A 22,389-nucleotide genomic window follows, 5' to 3' on the forward strand; every position below is an offset into this window, starting at 1 on the left:
TGGCAGGATTATGATGATCATTATTTAGTATATGTATTACACTTTTTTTTGGGGGTTTTTGGGGTTTGGTTTTTTTTTTTTTCTGATGGTAAAAGCAGCTAGTGTTGTTCTAAAAAACAGAAGACCTGGTGCCTTCTTTCTGTGATGAGTGACTGGAAATGCAGTGAAAAGCTGCTCCCACATCCTGCCCAAATGCCATGGCGTAGCTGCAATAACTGATATTTCTGCATATTATGGGTATCATTGCCTGGCCATACCTGTAAAATTATCCAACTTCACAGACTCTGTGTATTTGTGTACACGTGTGTGCACGCACACCTAGTGTTGCCGGCAAAAAGATCCCAAGCGCTATTCCCCTGATTTCTATGTAAATTATCCAAAATGAAGTGACCGGTCCTTCCCACCGGTGGCATCATGTAAGCTCAGCATCGGGCCGGGCTGCTGCAGGAGCGGGACAAAGGGCTGATGCTACAGTCCGGTTTCCATGGCAACAGAGGAGGGGTAGTGAAATCAGAAATGTTGCAAACACCCCTTCTGCTCATTGCAACCCAATGCACGGTATTGCGAAAGATGCCGCTTTTGAGAGGGTGCTGGGGGTGGGAGGGAAGAGTCCAAATGCCTTTACCTTTCAACTTGCGGCGTTCCTGAAATAAACAGAAATGGCAATTTTTCTTCTTGGTGTAGCTGTGAAGAGAAAGGAAACCCGACACGCAGGCCTCGTTTTCTGCGTGTAAAATGTGTGTGTTCTTTAAAAGGCAGTGGTTGGCTGCTTTCCGGACATGATGTGGTTGAAGCTGTCATCGTAATGGAAATTCATTGCTGTAGCTATGGTAAATCGAGTTTTCTGCCTGTGCTGAATGCATTAGTCTAATGAGATGTTTGCAGCTGGAGAGCTGAGCTGCTGGAGACTTGCACTGTGCTAAGAGACAGGGAGAAGATGGCTTTTGCCAGGGTCTGTGTGACTGTGCTGAAAGTCCTCTGCCCTTTGGGTCCCAGTGCCCGGGCTCTCTAAAGACACTGCTTAGTGTTTTAACCTAAGCAATAGGTAAGGGGAAAGCATGCTTCTTCTTCTTCTCTGCCTGATGTTTGTCATTGAGCCTTGTTGGAGCAGTTCTTGTTCTGCGTGTCTGTATGGTAACTTTGCAGCTCCTTAGTTGGAGACCCTCTTCACCAAAGCACACCTTTCCTTATCCCTGGGAGCAGTTTGTGTGAGGAGAGGGGCAGCAGATCAGCATGTGCTGCCTGCACGGTGGTGGGAGTGTGCGTGTGTGTATGTGTGCACTAGTTGATGAAGACTTCTGACTACAGAGCACTCTGCATGCAGAGCGGCTTCAGGCTTTTCCAAATCTGAATCTAATCAGGGGTATTTTTGCTGCCAGGTAATGCCATCTTCCATTTTAAAAGCAAGTTATTTCACAATATTTGTAACAGGCAGTATTTATATCAGAGATTTTGAGTTTTGGATAGTTCATAGAGCAATAAGTTCAATTATAATCTTTTACCTTTAAAGCAGATGCTAAGTTGAATTTTTCTCCTTATCTGAAAACTGAAGGAAATGATACTGTTTATATGCTGTGTTTTTCCTTCAAGACTAACAGCAGCTAGCTTATGAGAGATGCCAAGGAGCATACTTTAGCAGAGCTGTTATGTTTGTCTTTTCAGGTGTTTTAAAGGTAACTTTGAGAGAAGACAGATCACGGGAATGAAATGTGTGCAGGTGCCTGGCTAGCCCTGCCGGTGCCTCCCTAGCTCCCCAAGCCCAGACGCCACCCCAGCCCGCAGCCCACCGCCTGCTGACAGAGGGTGAAGCCCGGCGTGGTTCAGTGAGTAATTCAGCCTTTGACATCTGGGCGCCGTTTTCCTTTCCATAGCTGGTCAACAGCTCTGAGCATTGATTTCTTTGCCTCGGGTTTGTCTGATGGCAGAGGTCTGTCAGAAAGAAGTTGCTTTTGGTTTTGGTGCATGTGAGGCTTCTGGAGGAATATAAAGTTAATCTGACAAGCTGAAGAAGCAAAGTTGTTTGAATTCTCTGCTTCGAGGGAGATTGCTGTTTAATCCTTGGTTTATTTCAAGAGGCTTCTGAAGACATTTTGCTCTAGGATAAACCAAGAGCTTTTCAGATTGAATAAAGGCACAGTGGGAAATGTAAAGCACATAAAGCAGGGTTAAGTAGCAAATACTTGTAAAGTGTGGGGATGTTGTTATTTGTGGGAGCAGGAATGGAGTCTGAAAAGTGTCTTTGTGCTTTAGGAGTACTTGCAGCAACCTCCACCACACTGTGCTGCCAGTCCCTGGTACAGCTGAGCACACTGGGGGTGCAAACCAGCGTAACTTCCTTGGGTCCAGCCCCGTCTGACACCAGTTGAGGATATGGCTTCGAGGTTTGCAAGTTCAGGTTTTGTGATCTTATTTAGATGAGGTGTCTCCCAGTCCCCTCCAGCTGCAGGTGACGTTTTAATTCAGATGTCACACCAATTTCCTGCCTGCAGAAGGCAGAAACTTTCTGCCCCACCATAAAAGTTATTTAGCCAATGCACGTGTTACTCAGATTAGAAAGGCCAGCAGGGGCATGAGCTTTGTAATGATGAAGCGTGGAACAGGGTCAGGAACAGAATCTACCAACAGAAAAAGTACATGTGCTGAATTAGATCAGAAAGTCTGCAGAAAGTGTACCTTAAGAAATGTTTTGTTGGTATAGCACAGTAACTCTGATATTTTTGTTTTTTTTATTGAAAATGTTGAACTTGAGTGCTTTCCTGTGTTTTGTGGAGAAGAGTGGGTAGAAAGAGGCAAGTTTCTTTCTTGGTCAATCAGTGCCTTACTCTGAGGTTTCTGACCTGCTGGGAACGCATGACTGTACAGGTGCTTGATGGCGACTATGGTGCGTAGAAAGAAGAAATTGCAGTAGGATGCTTTTCCCTCAGCCATTCCCTTAGCTATGTGCTTGATACAAAAACCTGTAGTCTTGACACGTATTTAAAAAAAAAAAAGTTTAAAAGAAAAACACCATAGAGCACCCCACCATGGTACAAGGGTGACACCTGAGCTTCAGGAGGCTGAGATGTGACCTTACAGAGATGTCTCCCAATGTCTTCCCTCCTTCAAATTTAAGGTAACATGAAAAGAAGGAAAAAAGCAAAAGAGGGCACAGGTTGTAGGGTGAAGCGAGGAAGCGGGGTGTGGGATGGTTGGCTGTTCACAATCTGGGAACAGGAGGCAGGCCAGCCTTGCTGGGATGAGGCACGCAAGCGAGGGGCTCACTGCAGGGACATGGGCTGCCCTCTGTGGGGACACGTCCATCCTCCTTATCCCTGGCCATGCTGGGACCTGTTGGCACCCTCGCAGGCTCCCTCAGCACCCAGCTGTGGTGGGAGCTGACCTGAACCCCATAGTAGACAGCAGAAAAGGGATGAGTGAACCAATTCCTCAGCGTCACCACATCTCACTGGGCTCTGACCAGAGGTACCAGGGGCTGCTTTCCTGCTGCGGACTGAACTCACATCAATAAGTATTAGCCAATATTCCCAGCATTAGTTTGAAAACACCTGAGGTACTTTAAACTAGAGACCAAGGCTTGCTTTCCCCCTGCAAACAGTGGGGAACCCACACAAGCCTGGCAAATACATACAAGGCATAAAAGCATGGTTTGGATGAGGAAGACCTTCAGGAAACAGTAGGTGAGAATATGACAGCAATGATTTCTGTTAAAAACGGAATGAAGCAATATGTTTACGCTTGATAACACTGAAATCAGCAAAGCCCTGTTATCTGCAGGGGATGTTAGTTCACTTTCGTATTCAGTGGCATTATAAGAAAAACCAAAATCAACGATAAGAAAAAAATACCCCTATTCCCTAAAATCCTGCCCTACTGCTCTCCCTACAGCTTTAAAATGGTGCAAAGGAGGAGTCAGCTTTATTTACATAGAACACTCCCAGCTGAGTTCTCCAGCTGACCATTAAGAGCAGCTACAGTATTTAACAGGTGACGGTCACCACCCAGCTCCCTGCAGTGAGAATGAACAATAATGGGTTTACTTATGCATAAAAAAAAAAAAAAAAAATTCCAGGCTCACCTTAAAGGAAATAAACAAATTACATGTATTAATTCTGTTGTAACAAGTTGCATCATGAGGAATTGGTTTCCTGTACAAAGGAAGCAAAATATTCTCTTTATTTTGCTGTATATTAAAAAAAGGAATAATTCTAAAACATGCGTCAGGGGAATACACACTGCTCTGTCAAACAGAATCATGATAAACAAGTGCATTAAAAGTACTGGATAAATTTGCTATTGACTAATAAAATTGAAAATAATTTATAATCTGAGCTAGCATCTTTGCACCAGATTTTTCTACTGAGAACGAAGGAACTGACAAAAGAAAGGGTGATGTGCAGTGAAGGTGGGGTTAAAATTTACTAATTAAAGATCTAAACTTCTGATATTCTTTTTTTTAATAAAGCCTTATAAAGATGATGAAACTGTAAGTCGTTTGTTAAGATTGACTGCTCCCTTTAGGAACTAGCATAAATTTGGCCCAAATAAAGAATTGCCCAGAGGGAGTCTGGATGTGTAATTATGTTCTGCTGAAGGATGAATAATTCCTCATGAACTAAACAGTTTGCTGTTGCCCTGCAGTTTATCCTGACCCTGTGACCCCATCTTTAAAGGTGATTCTCACTGTACAGGAGAAATGGTGCTATAAATGCCAGCCTTTTGCTGTCCGTCTGTTTGAGTTTGTTGCTCTGTTCAGTTTGGGTGTGTGATGCAAAGGGTTTTCTTTCTGTCGCCGGTCAGCAGCTAGAACAGGAATACACCTCTGGTTTCCTGCTCCTCTTATCTGGCACATGCATGGACACTGGTGTACTCGGCATTGGCAATGTCAGATTGACAAAAGCTTTCACAGGGGCTACTCTTTTTCTTCCAATGTTTATATATGTGGGGCTCCCAGGAGTATTCCCCAGCATTTGCATGATTTGTGACAGGTGTGACTGAAATGCAGCATTCGGGGTTGTGCCCTAAACTGCCCTCGATTCTTTGGTTACCATACTCCTCGCAGAGTAGTATGCATCATGGCACACGTGGACCCTGGGTGCTCAGGCAGCTGTGCAGGAGGGAAGGGGGCTGCACTTTATTGTGCCCTGCACTGTTGCAGGTCAGGGGATAGACCAAGGTCTCGCTCCTCTATTAACCCTGCCCTGCTGCAGGCAAGTGAAGGCAGCATTTGCATTCCTGCCACCACGCTGCAGCTTCTGGATCCCCGCTCAGGAGATGGGCAGCTGGCTAAAGCCACCTGCAGCTCTACCCCAAACGCATGCCAGTGAGGACACAATTTTCTCCACATTTGGAACTGGTGCTGCACATGAAGTGGTGCCTGGCTCCGTACCCAGCTCCCACCTTGGCCCAGGGTGCTGGGGAGCAGCAGCAGTTCAGCTGCTAGACCTCTGCTAGTACCTGTGCAAGCCTTGCTTTCCCAGGGAAAGCTGCAAAGAGTTTACCCCACAGCACATGCAGTGATGGGTGATTCCTCACAACATCCTCCATGATCTCAAGCAGCACAAGTAATTTATAAAAAATCATCTATATTTCAATTTGACGTGCTTCTTGGACATGACCATTGTGTATGTGTGTGGCTTTTCCTGAGGGACCGGACTCCAAGAGCTGCCCTAACTCTCTGTCGTGTAAATACCTTTTCCTGATGCTTGCCTCCATCCTTCCATGCTTCTGCTTGTGTGTCAATGGTGTGAAGGAGGTACCACAAAATGTAGTGTGTTTAACTTGGTTGGAAGTGCAGTGAAGGTATGAGATGCATTCTTCTTTCACCCTATCTTCTTGCAGGTGTTATGCACCTGAGGTTTCAATACAGAAGTTGACTGTGAGTGCTTTTGCTTTCAAAACTGATTTACATTTAATGGCAGGACATGTTGTCCCCACACACCAAGCCTTGCTGGGTAGACCCCTGAGAGCCAGTTTCCCCACAGCCAACAGGGCTACCAGCATGCTGCGATGAGCATTTCCTACAAGGAAGGTCTTCTCAAAACAGCTCACCAGAGGAAGATGCCACCCTGAGATGTCTTCTGAGCTGATCAGGCTGGCTTGCAAGCAGCAGTCTGCAAGAGGCTCTTGGTGGTGGTTTGTGTTAGCCCCCTGCCGCTAGCAGGAGGGAGCTGCCATGTCCCTGTGATGCAGAAGAAGTCCTCGGTGACCTGAAAGCCTCTAAGCAGCATTTGTCCTCAATGGTTTCTTCCTGCCAGGAAGGACACCACAGACGGGTAAGTTTTTAACTCAAGACTTTCTCTTGTGATGAGACAGTACTTGGACAGAAGAGATTTTGAAAGAGGGAAGTAGTCATGGAACAGGGGAAAGGGTTGCTCTGAGGTCTTAGCTGAGGACAAACCCACGGGGCAATATTAGGGACAGAGACTGTTTGGTATTTTTTGTCTCTGTATCATTTTTGTTTGGGGCTGAGCTGCCGCTGTGCCTGGCCATCCCGCGCTGTTCTGACAGGCAGCCAGGCAAGCATGGTGGTGGTGCTGGCTGCTCTGTCTCAGCTCGCACCCGGCCCTGCTGGGACATACCTGCCTGCCCTCACTGCTGTACCCTCAAGTTTGGGCAGATACACCAGCCCAGAGCTCACACAGAGGTGCTGTAAAAACCTCAGGGGTTTGTTGGTGACTCCTATGGAAGAGCCCCACAACATTCAATAGGGATGCAGCCCATCAGAGTGCTATGGAGTTTAATGGTAGATAAGGCCTTTTGATATATGTATCTGCATATTTCCATGAGCATGTATATGCATAGAAATCATCTTATTGAACTGTGCAGTAGAGACACAGAATTTTTCCTTTCTTTCCATCTGAAAGAATAAACAAGTGAATCAGTGTTACCTCATTTATTAGCACTAGGAAGTAACACCTTGTGGAGGATGCACCCATTTGGCATGGCGTCTTAAAAATCTTACACAGGGAAATGAAGGAGGGCTTCAGCCATACCATATCTGGTACATTTTTAAGATCTGTTTACCACAGGTGTCTTTCCTCTGCCTTGGAAAAGCACAGATGTGGTGAGGGCTCTTGTTTTGCAAATGCCCAGTGCAGCCTCTCCAGAGAACATCCATGTCAAGAAATAGTGCAAAAGGCCTCTGTCCCCTTTCTTGTGCCAGGTGCTGTTAAAGGAAGGGCTCCCATTTTGGTGCCAGGAAAAGAGGGCATTGCAGTGGGTGGCCCATCTTTTCAAGGTGAGCACGTTCCCTACCTGCAGCTTGGGCAGCTGCTGAGGAGGTGGGGAGCAAGCGAGCAGGGACTGTGCACAGCCCTGCTCCATCCCTGAGGGACAGGAGGAACTCCAGTGCCACCAGCAAGGAACAGCAGTGCAACAAATACAGCTTCAGTGCAGATGTGTAGTAAATGCGCACACAGAGTAAAAATAAATAGAAAAGAGGATGCCTTCAAGAAACTGTTTCTGATCATTATTTATGTTTATGTGGAGACTCAGTACCCTTTCCCCTGTTGCCTCAAAAAAATGTTTATAGCATTTATCTCCTGATTTCATCTGGCAGCCTCCATCTATTTCCCTGCAAACAATGAATGAGATGTGCCTAGTAACTGTCTCTTATGGCTCAGTAAATACTTGAATTTATTTGCATATTAAGTCGGCCACGTTTATATTGTGCACGCTAAATGCAGCAACACGAAATACTACACAGAGGAGGCTAGTCGGCCATTAATGTGCCGAGGATTTATGTGAATGACTCCTTTTAACATTAATGGAACTTATCTACACAAATCGCCTTCCAATGGGGGAATAGATCGTAATGTATGTAAATACATATTACTCACTGCTGTTTATTCATTCAAGAGGATGCTCTGCAACTAAAACACTGCTCTGGTGCTGATAATCAGTTTTCCTTGAAATGTGGGAAGGGAGAGTGCTGCTTGTGTAGGGTGTTGTGTCACACCTGAGGTGGAACACACTTGGAGGTGGCTGCAGTCCCTCAGGCTTTAGTGGGACATAGGGGAGAAAATCTGCAAGCCGCAGTGATGAGAGGTGTGTTTTAATCCGAACTTGCCCTTTCTTGTAGACCTCTGCTCCATTAGCTTGGGTGCATGTATTGCCCTGGGGCCAAGATGGGAAGCCTTGCTCTTGGCTTGCCAGCGGGACCTGGAACTGGGGCTGGACAGCCAAACCAGTTGCTGTCCCCTCAGCTGTCTTGGCTGTGGGAGATCACTGAGGTGATAAAGATGCTCCCAGCCCTCTGGCCATGCTGTCCTCCTTGCCAGCCCTCCCCACTCAGTCACAAAGCCCTGTTCAGTGCTGAGCATCTTCTTTCTCCTATTGGCCAGCAGAGACAGAAGCCAGGCAGGTGAACAACAAAAACCTGGTGGTAAGAGGGCAAGCTCTAAGGCCATCTTGACCCTTGCATGGATACACATGGCACTGCTGCTCCGCTGCTCAGGAGGCATCTTGCAGGTCTAATTGTCCAGGGATCTTTATCACTTATGGCTTTTTCCTTGATTGTGTTTATTTGACACACATTAATGTGTTTTGTTCATCATGGGATTGCTGTAGTTGTATTAGGCCACTGAAGGTAAGCCTCTGCAAATATTTTTCCCTCTCAGAATGTGGACTTTTTGGGTGATGCTAAAAAGAAACTCAGAAAAAAGATAGCTCTGCTGTTCTTTACAGTTGACTAGATTAAAGTAAATTTGCTCTGAAAGAAAAAATCAAGTGATTAGGCTAATTCAGCCTGCTTCCCACACAGTCACAGCTATCTCCAAGTCTCTGTCTGATTCTGGAGATGGGCTCACTACCTGGCACTGCATCAGGCAGTCTCATGTCCTCACCAGCCTGGTGGAGTACCCAGTACACCTCACCCTGGACTCAGGGCTGAGCAACAAAATTGTCCCTCATCTGAGAGCCATCTGGGAAAACCCACACCTGCAAAAATGCAGTTTTGCTGCTGCAAGGTGCTTAGGTGCCAGGGTGTTTGCCCCATGCAGCTCATCTGAGTGGGTAGTCATGTCTCACCCCATTACTGCATGGCCACAAGTTTGTGTGTTTGCTTCTCAGATGCATGTCAGGGCACTCTGCAGCAGACATGAAGATGTGTTGGTGGCCCATGCCAGTCCTCTGGAATGGTTAGTTTTTAGCTGTGTAGTATGGGGGAGACTCCTGGGAGAAATCTTCAACTTCAGAGACATTTTTATTAACAAGAATATTAGAGGTGGTAAAATTCCTGTAATCTCAGGTGCTTCAGAACTTGTATTAAATTTACTTGCCATGGTTGCTACCTATAATTTCTAATTAAATGAGGTTATTAAACTGGAAGACAATATTGCAAAAATTATGATTGATCTTTTATCCTTACTCATTATTTTCACACACTTAGCAATGGCAGTCTCTGTCAACAACAGGGAACGGCGCTGTGCTGGCAAAGAAACTCAATTACTTGTCTTGCTGAAAAGAAAGATCTCTTCAGGTGAGCTAGCATTAACCTCCAGCCAGGGCTTTTGTCTCTTAGTCAGCTTAGATTGTGTGGAGCAAGAGGGTCTGTCCAGGGAAGGGCTGATGTTTAGTGCTGGACTTGGCAGTGCTAGGTTAATGGTTGGACTCTATGATCCTAAAGGTCTTCTCCAACACAAACAATTCTACATTGTGATGCAGGTATTTATTTACTTGGGTAGGCGGGAGGCTGCCCCACGCTGAGGAGAAAACAAAGGGTGTTTGGGTGTGCAGACTGGAGGGAGGCACACAGGAACATCCTCCTCTGTGAAATGGGGAGAGCAGGACTGAGTGAGGCTTCTGGTGGGTGATTTATTCCAATTAATCTGGAAGCTGGGGAGTTCTCCCGAACTCATTAATCTTTAGCTCTGCAGATACAGAGGTCTCGTGTATAGGCACATATGGGAGGGGGCAATGAGCACACAGGAGCCCATCGTCCTGCCTGCGTGAAGGCTTCAGAGCAGGCAGGGAGTCAGGAGGTGAAAGATGTGAGGGTCCAGCCCCATTCAAATGTCCTTGGGGACTCAGGGCTCGACTCAGCGAGTGCAGCTGATAGTGAGCCCTGCGGGAGGTTGTGCAAGAGGGAAATGGTCCTCAGGGCCAAAGAAGGGGAGAGCTTGCCAGAGCAGGCGAAAACTGCCATGAGTGCCCACCTGTGTGTTTTAGACATCACAGGAGCCAGTTTTCCCAAATGTTAGGTGAGATTGTAGAAACACATGATATATCCAACAGGGCTGTGCTTGCCTCTGGGTTATTTCTACCACCAGTGCCAGCACGTGGGTGCACATCTAACAGTGGGGGCACTCGTGTCTGGCAGTTCAACAGCTATGTGAAAATGCAGAGGAACTGGAACTGGAAACGATGGTCTTGCTTTGTGCTCAGCCTGTGTTCCAGGCTGCAATGGCAACCTTAATTACTGTTCCATTCAGAAGTATTGCTAGTCAGAGATATTTTAATGATTGTTGTTAGTAAGTCTGGGAGACACCGCACTACTTTTTTTAATGATTTTTTGTTTGTTTGGTTGGTTGGTTTTGCAACAGAGAAATAAATGGCAACAGAATAAATAAATAAAGTCAGCCTCTGAAAAGGTCACATTTGCCTACAACCGCAGTCAGTGTGCCAATTTCTTATGCTAATTCTGGGACAGTGTAAAGTTTGACACTATGGTCCTACTGCCCAGTGATTGCTAGAGAGAGCAGCCTCGGCTGGTCAACATCAGGGTTTTAAAGCATCAGGAGAGAAATGATGCGCTGGGAAGACCAGGAGAGCATGCTCCATAAGGGAACAAAAAATTAGAGGGAAGTGGAAGGAAAATGAAATAAGTAAACTCTGAAATCCCTCCAGATATTCAGGAGGCTTCATTCATCATGCGCTGTGGATGACACTGTGCCACAGCCCCTTGCAGGCTCCTTACAAGCATGGAAGATCTCTCTGAATGAAGCAGTTAAAATCATCTGCTCTCAGAGATGATAAAGTTGCTAAGAAAGCCTGGGAGAAAAGTAGGATAAACTTCAAGTGGAGAAAATGTCTTCAGACAAAGAATTTGGGGCATAATGATGACATTGATGGTGTTGGATCCCATAGGAATTACAAAGCAAGACAGTAAATCTGACTTTGGGCTTAAAGGTGCTGAGGGAGAAGTTCGCAATGTGGCACTTCGCCTGTTCTACTGTGGGTATCTGAAACACACCTGATGCACTGGCATTTGGAGACTGCCCTGGATTTCTGGGAGATACAAGGAACATTTCAATCTGCTGTTTTCTTTCCTTTGCAATTTCACAGAAGTTTCACGAAGAGATAGATACTATTTTTCTCAATCACTGTTCTGCCCCAAAGAGCTTATAACCTGCCCCTGAATGATGTGGTCACACACACAAACAAAAAAAAAAAGGCTTACTTCTGTCCAGTGTTCCCGTCCCCTATGCAGGAGCAGTCAGAGTGAACTGTGACCTGCAGATATTTTGTATGTCTTATAGTCACTTGTAATTTCTCACTGGCATAAGAAAGGGATTAAAAGCCAAAATGTTTTATTGAACAATTTTGAGATGATTCTGCAAGGGAGAGAGGTGCCTGGGACATGGAGGTGCTTATGAAGGCTTCTGAGTTAGGGAGATTTGTGGGATAGGGGAGCAGAGCAGACCCCCCTTCCTGACCATGGCTCACAGGCACCCTGAATGCTTCTCACTGAGTGCTCACTGTGCCCAGGTCTCCCTTCCCAGGGGAACAGCAGATGCCACCAGTCATGACGGTGTGTGTCTTCTCTAGTGATTCACATACTGGGAGATTCCTCAGACACTGAGCGGCTCCCAGAGCCCCGCCTGCCACCAAGAGTGAAAACTTCTGTGCTAAATCAGAATATGATGAGGTGAGTGGCTGTTGTCAGGCTCAGGCTGCTGTGTGCCTCAGTCTGTGCATGGTGACATTTCTTCCTTGGCAGCCCCAGGTATTTCCATAGAGCTGTGATGACTTGTCTTAGCTACTCAAATTGTTGTCCCAATTAGTTAGAAGAAATGCAGCCAGGAATGAAAGACATTGCCATTCTCTGCTAGAAATCTCTTGCCAATTTTGTGATACAGACATAGAAAATATGAAAATAATGACATCTCAAGAACCAGTAAACAATTCAATGTGTTGTGGGGGAAAAAACCCACTGTATGCAGGGGGTGAGTACACCGCATGAGCTCTTCTCTGGCCCCACAGAGTGCTGTTTTGGAAGCTTAAGCTGGGCTGCAAGACTGTATACACCTTCTGCTAGTGCTCTGTGTTGCTCTCAGCAGTTAGTGCTGGAATTACACAGGGGCCAAACTCTGCAATTAGTTTCTATAACATGCCTGAAAGCTTTCCATTAGTTGCCCTCTGAGCTGGTTTGGAAGTGTGCTGTCTACTGACAGGCACTTGCAAGCACAAGCCAACTGAAAAGCCATTCAATGGGACCTTTCATCTGGGGTGTGGTTTTTTAAAGAGCAGAGAAAGCAGATATTTAATCAGTACAATTTTGCAAAATCTATTGCCCAAGGTATGCAGACGATGAAACACAAGCCAGCTGGAGCAGTTTTGTTCTGAGTATTAAGTTTCTAGGTGATGAAAACAGGGTTGTTGCCAAACGCAATGTAAAAATCATCTAGAAAATGGGAAATGGTGGTTTGTTGGAGGAGGAGATGGATCAAAACAGCTCTGAAAAGTGAAGGCTATATGTTTATTTAGAAAATGAATGACAGATGTAATTGAACAGGGACAAACTTTACTCGTGTGCTGCATGCTTTAGTCACCATCCCGTTAGCAAAGCTTTGCTCCCCAGTCACAGTGAGTCACACCTTGCTAACTTGCCACATGATGTTCCCGCAGTTCATTCTTAGCCCCAGGATACTTTGCAGTTTCCCAGCATGCTTTTATTCCAGATATGTCGCTCTGCATTTTGAGAGCCATCTGCAGCCTCCCCTAAAGTCAGATCCAGCACCCAGGCAGACAGCAAGCTTGTGAGCGGCCAGATCTTGCCTTCCCAAAGAGGGGTGTGCCAGGATAAAGTCACAGCTGGTGGCATGAAAACACTGCCACCAACCTCTGCCAGCCTGCCCAGTGGTCGCTTGGGCACCAGAGTTTTTCTTCTGGAGTGGGAAGCAGTGGCAGTGGGTGACTGTCTATTTCCCAAGCAGTCCTGGGTAACACAGCAAGCTCTAGCAAGTGATGCACATGTTTTTCTTGTTCCTGAACTTAATGATTAAATGAATATCCTTTTATTTATGCTGCCCAATTACAATGTTAAAATGTGGTTTGAATGTCTCCTGTGTGTGGAAGTGAAAGCTTTGAGCATCTTTAGAAGATGTGGTCCTTGAAATCTCCAAAGACAGAAACATAAGAGCTACTCCAGTTTATGCCAGAAAGGATGAATCTTTTATAAGTATTATTTCTCAAAATCTAATATAAAAGTGTAGCAGGTCCCTAAGGAATAAGGATAACTTTATGTGAGAAATGTGTGAAATTCCTGCCCTCTGTCTAAGAAATTATATTTCCCTATTGACTTTTGTAATATCACTTCTTCAGATTTAGGGGGTTCATTTATTTCCTGGGACAGATATCTGTGGTAGGTATATCAGCTGGTAAGCACAATCCAGTCATGTGTGTTGGTGTTGGAGAGAAATCATCCCAGAGTCAGTGGCTGGCTATTACTGGTGAAAGAAAAGGAGGCAGAGCATGGGCTTCGCGGGAGCAGGGGGGCTGGACATGGCTGCTGAGTCCCACTGCTAGGATGTAATTTGTGTGGGATAGGGGAAGTAGTGGACTGCTTGTTCAGCGCACAGACTGCCTGGAGAGCACATTTTAACAGGAAAGAGGGGTGTCCCAGCTCCTTTACCAAAAAGGGCACATTAGTCCTGGTGATTTCATTCAGTAGACATAATTTGGCAAGGAAGGAAGCACAGAAGCTTTATCCCATATTGTGGGCTCAAGAAAGGTAGAGAGTGATGGTGGTTGTACTCAGGACAGGCTGTCACTATGTTAAAAATGTACTTATTTGGAAAAGTAATTGAGGATGATAGTATGTAAGCCATAATGAAATGCCTAGAGTAGCACAGGAGGCAATAAATGCCAGCAGAAAACAACCAGACCACCTCAAGCTGCTCATTATGACAATTTTCTCTTTTCCACTATATAGTTCACTCATATTTCTTATTAAACTGCTGGAGGTCCACTGAATCTGGGGAAGACGGAGTTTTTCAACTTGACTTCAGTTTCTGTGCTAGTGACTCTTTCTGCGAATTCCAGATGGTTTCAGGGTCTATTTCTATTTAGTCTCCTCCATCACCTCCACAGAAATGTGTATGAAATCCCTCCTCAACTTTTCCTGTCCCAAATGCACCCCAGGGGGATTCTGTGTGGTGAGAGAGCACATAGGATCTAGAAAAATGAGAAGTGTGGGGCCATTGCCTCTTCTCCCTGCCCATTTCCCACCATTTGACTTGAATATATTGACCAGCTGGGTACCTGCTCCTTCTTCCTGCTTCACATAAATGTCGAACTCTTTTGCTTTTTTTCCCCTACAGGAAGGGCCATGCATAGCTGGTTCAAGAAACACTGGAAGCAGCTATTTTATAATTTTCCTAATAGGAAAATTATCTAGGTATTTGGATCCTTAAAATCATAGAATAGTTTGAGTTGGAAGGGACCTTTAGAGGTGATGTAGTCTAACCCCCTCTGCAACGAGCAGGAACATCTTCAACTAGATCAGGTTGCTCAGAGCCCCTTCCAACCTGACTGTGAATATTTCCAGGGATGGGGCATCCTTCTCTGAAGTGAGCTAGCAGATTTGTGGGGATTATCCATTTATGGCAGACACTGGTTGAAGGTGTCCCATAATCGTAAACAATATAGAAAACTACAGGGAAAGGAGGGAAAGGCAAGCAATTACAAAAGAAGAGGCCAGAGTATTGCCAGATGAGCAAGAGGGAAAAAATATGAGTATCAGGCAATTACAGACTCAGCTGGAGAACTCAAATGGCCATAATATAAATGTTTCTCATTTCACATTCATTTGTTCCAAATCTTTGCCCCTGAAAATTTAACAGAGAGCAGAAAGGATCTGTGGCTTATGGGTGATGAAAACATCTGGCTTCTGCGTGAGACACAGAAGATAAGAAAGCAAGCAACTGCATTCAAAAGAGAAGTAGGTGCTTTCTTTGCTGGTCTGAAGGTTGTAGATAAATAAGATTGCTTTGTGTGCCTGTAGTTCAAGGAAGGTTAGCTTGTTAACTGTGCAAGTTCCCTGGTAACAAAGCTAATGGCAGAAGGGGACTTCTGGAAAGCAACCTGTAAATTACACTGGCAAAGTGTGTGATCAGAAACATGGGCATCTCAACTAGCAATTTCTTGGCTGAATATGTGAAACAGGACCTGCTACAATACAAAGTCCAATTTAAATTTAGTTGCTAGTTCAGAATCACAGCCTCAGTTTTACAGGTTGAAGCCTATCAGAGCTGTAAACATTCATGTATTTATGGAAAGATTTGTTCCAGTGTCATCTAATTCATTAATAACAGACATCCTGGGCATCTTTGCATCTCCAGCATTCGGAGTTTGAGCTGGGGAAACTGAGGCTGGAGGATCTTGGTGTTGGAAATCATGTCTGACAGTTCAGGAAGAAAAGAGCTATGTGTTCTGCATTACAGTCATGGAACCATAGAATCATAGAATGGTTTGTGAATAGAATGTGTTGTGAAAGGCTAACAGTGGAGCACTGGGGAACTAATGGGAATGTTTAATTTCCTTTGATAGCACTAGCTGAACTGGTTTTGACCCACCTAAGAGTAAAGCTGAACTAGAATCATAGAAAGTTTTGGGTTGGAAGTGACCTTAAAACTCATTTAGTTCCAACCCCCCATCCCATGGGCAGGGACACCTTCCACTAAACCAGGTTGCTCAAAGCCCCATCCAGCCTGTCCTTGAACACTGCCAGGGATGGGGCAGCCACAGCTTCTCTGGACAATCTGTGCCAGCGCCTCACTGCCCTCACAGTGAGGTATTTCTTCCTAATATCTAATCTAAATCTATCCTCTTTCAGCTTAAAGCCATTTTGCCTTGTCCTGTCATTTCCCCCTTGTCCTATCAAAGAACAACAAAGTCTTCCCAGTCACTGGAAAAGTTGCTTGGTCCCGGATTACAGATGGCCAGAGGCAGGGCAGGTGGGGAAGTGGGGGACATATCTTCAGCTGACTGCAGCCTGGAAAGGTAGCAGCCTTCCATTACACATCCCTTATACCCAGACAGATGCTGTTATGGGATGCAGGGTCTCATCAGCCTCCTGAGCAGGAAAGTAATAGCTTGCAGAAGCAATGAGGGAGAGGACCTATCTCCTTTGGAAACTTTGCAGTCTATCAGCGCTGAGAGGAGGACTCTCAGATGCGCTACAGAACATGAAGAGATGAAGGAGGGGTAGGCTGATAGCAAGGCTTGGCAAACACAGATTGCAATTCTGCAGGTGTAACTACTTGTAAAATAAATAGAAAACTAAAAACACTCAGCCTGTGGCCTCAGGTCTCCATCCTGCCTCTCCAAGCTCGCAGAGGGAGTTTTGCACGATTCCTGGACTGCTCCACCGGCAGCCTGTTATATTTTACCAACCTCAGGATTTCAGGACAGGGGATTTTAAGAGGCTTTTTTTAGCACACTGAAATGGCACCTCTGCATACCCAGATGTTGAGGCAAGAGGTCTCGGGCTAGTGAGGAGAGGGAGTCAAGCTGTTTTGCTGAGACCTTGTCTTGCAAATGGTAACCACAGTCTGAGGCAAAGACCTACAAAAGTCTTCTCTTGCAGAGTCACTCCTCTCAAGAGTCACCCTCTCGTGCAGCTCATCGAGGTGGGGGATTGAGTCCAGGCACTGTTTTTCTACTAGTTTCTTTGCAATACCAGAAGCAGTGCTACTAGCTTTACATAAGAGAGAGAGAAAGAAGGAATTGCCTTTGTTTTGTCCCTTTTTTTGGCGCACATTTGGATCGACCACCTAGGCAGAATGACCCTTGCCACTCACGTGCCCTCGTTGCATCCATTTTTCACATCTTCCCTTTGGTGCTCTGCCTGCGCTCACTCGCCCTCTGTGAAGTTTCATTTCCTCAATTCCCCACCACAGGCTACTCGTCTGCAACAAAAACGTCAGGCCAAATGAAGAAAGGTAAGATCAGGAGGCAAGGCTGGCCTCGGCTGCTCCTGGGGGTCTCATTCTCACCGGGGTTTTCAAGTTCTTCTGGCTCATTAAGCAAACCTGAGTGAGAGGGGCTGCGCAGCTAGTTCCCTACCTGCTGTCACCAGGGTGCTATCCTTCAAAAGAACATCTCCTCAAGGACAGCACTGTCACTGCTGCTGAATTTAACCTAAGAAAAAAAAATCAGGCTGTAAGATGACACTGGGAACCATTTTTCCTTTCTTTTGCTCTCAGTAACAAGGAAAGGAGCAGACACCATCGATACTTACTGGTCTGGATTTTGAAGAATCCTGTGCTATTTCCTACCAGCTCCCCACCCCTTCATTAAGGCACCCAGGTGAGATGGGAGAAGAGGGCACGGTCCAGCACCAGATACTGCTTGCATGATGCCCAGTCCTTTCCCACCCCAATGCAGCAACTGAAAATACCAATCACAGCTCTGCAGGACCTGCTCTCCGCAGCTGAAGAGCATGCCTGCTGCAGGACCCCTTCTCAAGGGGCTCTGCCACTCACAAGCCTGGAGCAGCAGCAAAGCACTCATGGCAGAAACATTGCTGGGTTTCTGCTGCACTGGGACACATTTTAAAGAGTAAAAATATGTTTTCTTGTTTGAACTCAGCTTGGTTTAGATCCTCTGGCAAGTTATTTAGCAAAGTGCCATGCAATTGCTACTGCAGTGTAACCAGCACATCCTGCAGCTGGAGACAAGCAGGTAAAAACTAGCTGCAAAGAGAAACGTGCTATTTCCTGACATGCAAATAGCCAAGCAGCAGTGTGCCCACCATGTCCAGAGTGGCTTCTGCACCTCCTTCACTACCCATGAATCGGGCGATAAACTAAAATGCTAAGTGGTTAAAAGAACAGTCCCAGGTAGTTTCCCAAGCAGAGAAGAACACTGAGTTTTCTATAGATTTGTGCCCTGTAATTGCTTGATTCTGGCATCCGAAAGGGGGTCAGGTCTGATAAGAGTTTTTCCCAGCATCGACGCTTTTATAGTCTGTCTTCTGTTCTCACAGTTTCATAAGACAGGTGACCAAAACTGGGGGAGCACAACTAGGGTCTCACGTCTCTATCTTTTACACGTTTCCATCATGCCTGCAAACCTTTGCACTCCTTGCTTTTGTGCCCCATCAGGTCTGTTTGAAACAAGTGAATAAGTCAAAAAGTCATATGAGGAGTGAAGGAGAGCACAAGTTTGTGAATATATGAACTCTTACTCTGCAGGAAAGTAGGCTAAAAAATGCACCACGTGTGCATCACTCAGGCACAAAATGATGGCACTGAAGGAAAACTTTCCCATTTTGCCCCCAATCCCATAGTCTCTCCAGCTGACACAATGGCTCCAGGACAAGGCAGGCAGAGTCTACACAGTGACAGATGCTGGTATATGTGCTTTTGGGTGCTGCTACTACTTTCAATTCTATCAAGGAGGGTTAAATCTCTGCTGAGCTTCAGGGAGATACTGATATACGGCTACCAGCTTTAACAGAAGATTAGAGCTCATTAGAAATCCATGTTTTTACAGCCCAGAACAAAACCACATTCAGTTCTTGTGTCTGCTTCACTGTAGCACTGCTCCATGTAGGAAAAACTCACAAATGCCTCTCTTGAATACCTAAGGATCAGTCTCCTTGGGAGTGGCTTATTTTATAAACAGAAGAAATATATATATAGAATATGATTAACCTCACCCTAATGCTGGATATAAAACAGACAAATCAAACCCAGTTTTTAGAAATGGGATTAGCTATGGATTAAGACACCCAAATATAGGTGTCTACAAGGAAGTGACAAAGCTCCCATGATCATCAAATTGCACTTAGTTAGCGAACCCTAGAGCCACTGAGCGCACCACGAACTACATCTATATTTGGCCAGCTGAATGACTGCACACCTTCAGCCGTATTCACTGATACCAGGGGAGATCAGATATCTAGTGTACACAGAGACACCTCTGTGTAAGGGTTTGAATGTAAGCATTTAGGTGTCTTAATCCATGATTGAATTATTCCCTATAGCTAAGAGTGGTTGCCTAAAATAGTCTAGTGGCACCTGAGATGACCTGAGGTGCCCAAGACATTTTGGAAGATGTGACACAGGGTGTAAGAAAGATTACATCTAAAATCACTGGGGGGCCTATACTGAGGTGATGGACAAACTGAGGTTTGAAATTCGGTGGGGCGAATCCTATTGTGGTTCCCACAGCTAGCACAGATATTTGTGTTGTTTGTTTCTTTAAGGATTGGTTTTGGAATATGGGCCTTTCCACTCAGATCCTGTTGGCTGGGCAGTCTCAAGGGTTTTATGTAGAAATTCTATTCCTGGGGTCAAAATGGGCAAGAGAGTCCCCCAGAGAAACGGCTGGTTCTCACTTCAATCCCCAAGGCAACAGGCAAGAAAAGAGAAGAGCTTTGCAAATCACTTCATGTCACAGCTGAAAATTATCCTGGCCTTTTTTTGAGCAATGGTGTGATGGGTGCTCTCCATGCAATGTCATTAGGCAATCACATACAGACATGCAGAGAATATTGGTTCAATGCTTTTATTAGCAAAAATTCCTCCTACTGTCTGCTTCACTAAACACTTACCTTTCATGTACTACGTGGTGCTGCTTTAGTATTCATGATGAAGAGATGTGTAACGCCTCATGTCCCTGATTACTACCCAAGAGGAGCACACAGGTATAAAGATTTGCTTCCAGATCAGGCAATGCTTCTCCTATTGCTCACCTCTTCTGCAGGCCATCATCTCGGAGCAGTTACAGCCAAAGGGCTGCCCTGCTGTGCACAGAGAAGGATGGGAAAATAGTCCTGCTACTGGCTGAAAAGTATCCCCTCCCTCCTATTTAAAAATGTATATTCCCCTGTGTCCTGGTTTCCCTTCATAAGCTGCCGGTACCTCTTTATCAGTTGGAGTAGGGAGTGAGCGGGCAGCTGCACGGTACTTAGCTGCCGTCTGGGGTTAAACCATGATACCCCCCAGAGTGGGGTGCTTTCCTGAACAACAGCTGAAGGAAAGACAGACAAGACTACAAGGAGTTTGTATCTTTTCACATAGGCAGTTGAGTATGTAGATCTGGTAAACATGAAGCTCTGCAAGCGTCAAGAGTTGGAGCAAGCAGGGCAGGGACTCCTCTATCAGAGTCCTTCTGCAGCTGGGACCAGTGATTTTACTGGGAGCAAAGGGCATTCTCCTTCACCTGCTGTGAAACGGGCACATTTTCTACTTGACTGCACTTTTGCACCTTCCTTTGGCTTCAGGCATGAATAGCTTGTTCCTTCCTATGTGTCACCCCTGTGCCAGTCCAGGCGCAGGTTTTCATGAGACCTGGTGTAAAGTGTGTTTAAATGATCATCCTCTGGAATTACTGGTATAAAATTTAATGTGATATTTTTACCTTCAGCCCTTGCAGTTACTGGAGCGCAGGTTAAAAACTGCATTTATTGCAGGCATTTATTTTTATTAAGAACGGATCTTTGCAGTCCATCAAAAATACTCAGCTTGAGAGGAAATGTACTGTAGCTCTCTATGCTATCAGCTGTAATTGCCAGCACGTTAAGCTGTGTTGCTAATTGTACAGCATATACACCAAAACATGATGAAGGGCAAGCACAGCGCAAAGCACAGGCTGTTGGAAACATCCTACAGGTCACCAGCACTGGCCTAGGGCATGTTTTTCTCTCCACCCCGCCATTCCCTGGGGCAGACTGCTGTGCACAGGGTGCTCCTCAGGATCCTCTGAAGTCACAGCAAACCTCTGGTGCCCAGAGGGGACAAGATTTCACCCTTCCTGCAGCGCTCACCCAGGTGTCAGGGTGGGGAAATGTCTCCCTGCTGCCTCCTCTTTGGGATCTGATGGGGCAATGTGGAAGGCAGGGTTGGAAGTTAAATGCCCAGATGGCAGTGTTTGAGAGACAAGTAAGGAAAGGTTACCCTGTGTCTAGACCTGCATTAAGTGATGAGAGGCCATAAATGTAAAGCAGTTTCCTGCTGTTATTTTTAAACTAAGTATAGGAAAGTGGTAGACCCAGGTCAGACTGAAGCTGCACCATCCTCGGTCGTCCAAAGCTAGTGCCTTAGGAAAAGTACAAGGACAGGGCAAATGTATACTGATTTCCCTCCCAAAATACTCTCCCAGGCTATTTGTTCTACTATGATTTCCTGAACTGAGGCAGTGCCTTTGTTAGTAGCCTGTAATTTGCTTCCTTGAATTTGTCCTTAAATTGCATCACATTCTCTTAGCTTGCTTTGAAGCCACCAAACTTTCCAGCTGCTGACCTGTGGCAAACCTAGGCTGTGGCAGAGTTCAGAGTTGCCCCAGGAAAGCCATCGAATCAAAGAATCATAAAATAGTTAGGGCTGGAAAGGACCTTAAGATTATCTAGTTCCAACCCCCCTGCCTTGGGCAGGAATACCACACATTAAACCATGTAACCCAAGAGACTGTCCAACCTGGCCTTGAACATTGCCAGAGATGGAGCATTCACAACTTCTTTGGCCAACCTGTTCCAGTGCCTCACCACCCTCACAGTAAAGAACTTCTTCCTTAAATCTGTCTCCACGCAGCCTTCTCTTCTCCAGGCTGAACAGCCCCAACTTTCTCAGCCTGTCTTCATACGGGAGGTGCTCCAGCCCTCTTATCATCCTCGTGGCCCTCCTCTGGACTCGCTCCAACAGCTCCATGTCCTTTTTATGTTGAGGACACCAGAACTGTACGCAGTACTCCAGATGGGGTCTCACGAGAGCAGAGTAGAGGGGCAGGATCACTTCCTTCAACCTGCTGGTCACGCTTCTTTTGGTGCAGCCCAGAATACAGTTGGTTTCTGGGCTGCGAGTGCACACTGCTGGCTTATGTTCAGTTTCTCATCAACCAACACCCCCAAGTCCTTCTCCGCAGGACTGTTCTGACTCAATTCTCCACCCAACCTGTGCTGGGATTGCCCCAACCCAGGTGTAGGACCTTACACTTGGCTTGGTTTAACTTCATGAGGTTGGCATTGGCCCACCTCACAAGCGTGTCAAAGTCCCTCTGGATGGCATCCCTTCCCTCCAGCGTGTCAACTGAACCACACAGCTTGGTGTCATTGGTAAACTTGCTGAGGGCGCACTCAATCCCACTGTCCATGTCACCGACAAAGATGTTGAACAGGACAGGTCCCAACACTGATCCCTGAGGGACACCACTCGTTGCAGGTTT

The 22,389-nt window shown here is 45.9% G+C and overlaps 1 protein-coding gene across 5 annotated transcripts in view; it reads left to right on the plus strand.

Annotated features, from left to right (window-relative positions):
* Positions 1-492: 492 nt before the first annotated feature.
* Positions 493-22,389, plus strand: part of SCML4 (Scm polycomb group protein like 4) — an 80,947-nt gene continuing 59,050 nt past the window's right edge. For 2 of the 5 annotated variants that reach the window (XR_003992002.1, XR_003992003.1), the window contains exons 1-2: positions 570-1,045; positions 1,663-1,823. The gene's annotated coding sequence lies outside the window, so the exon portion shown is untranslated. Of the gene's footprint in view, positions 1,046-1,201; positions 1,380-1,662; positions 1,824-22,389 lie in introns of those variants that run through there. The other 3 variants (XM_030490543.1, XM_030490541.1, XM_030490542.1) reach the window with 3 other exon arrangements.

The sequence above is a fragment of the Strigops habroptila genome, chromosome 6 (genome assembly GCF_004027225.2).
Source record: "Strigops habroptila isolate Jane chromosome 6, bStrHab1.2.pri, whole genome shotgun sequence".
NCBI lineage: Eukaryota > Metazoa > Chordata > Aves > Psittaciformes > Psittacidae > Strigops > Strigops habroptila.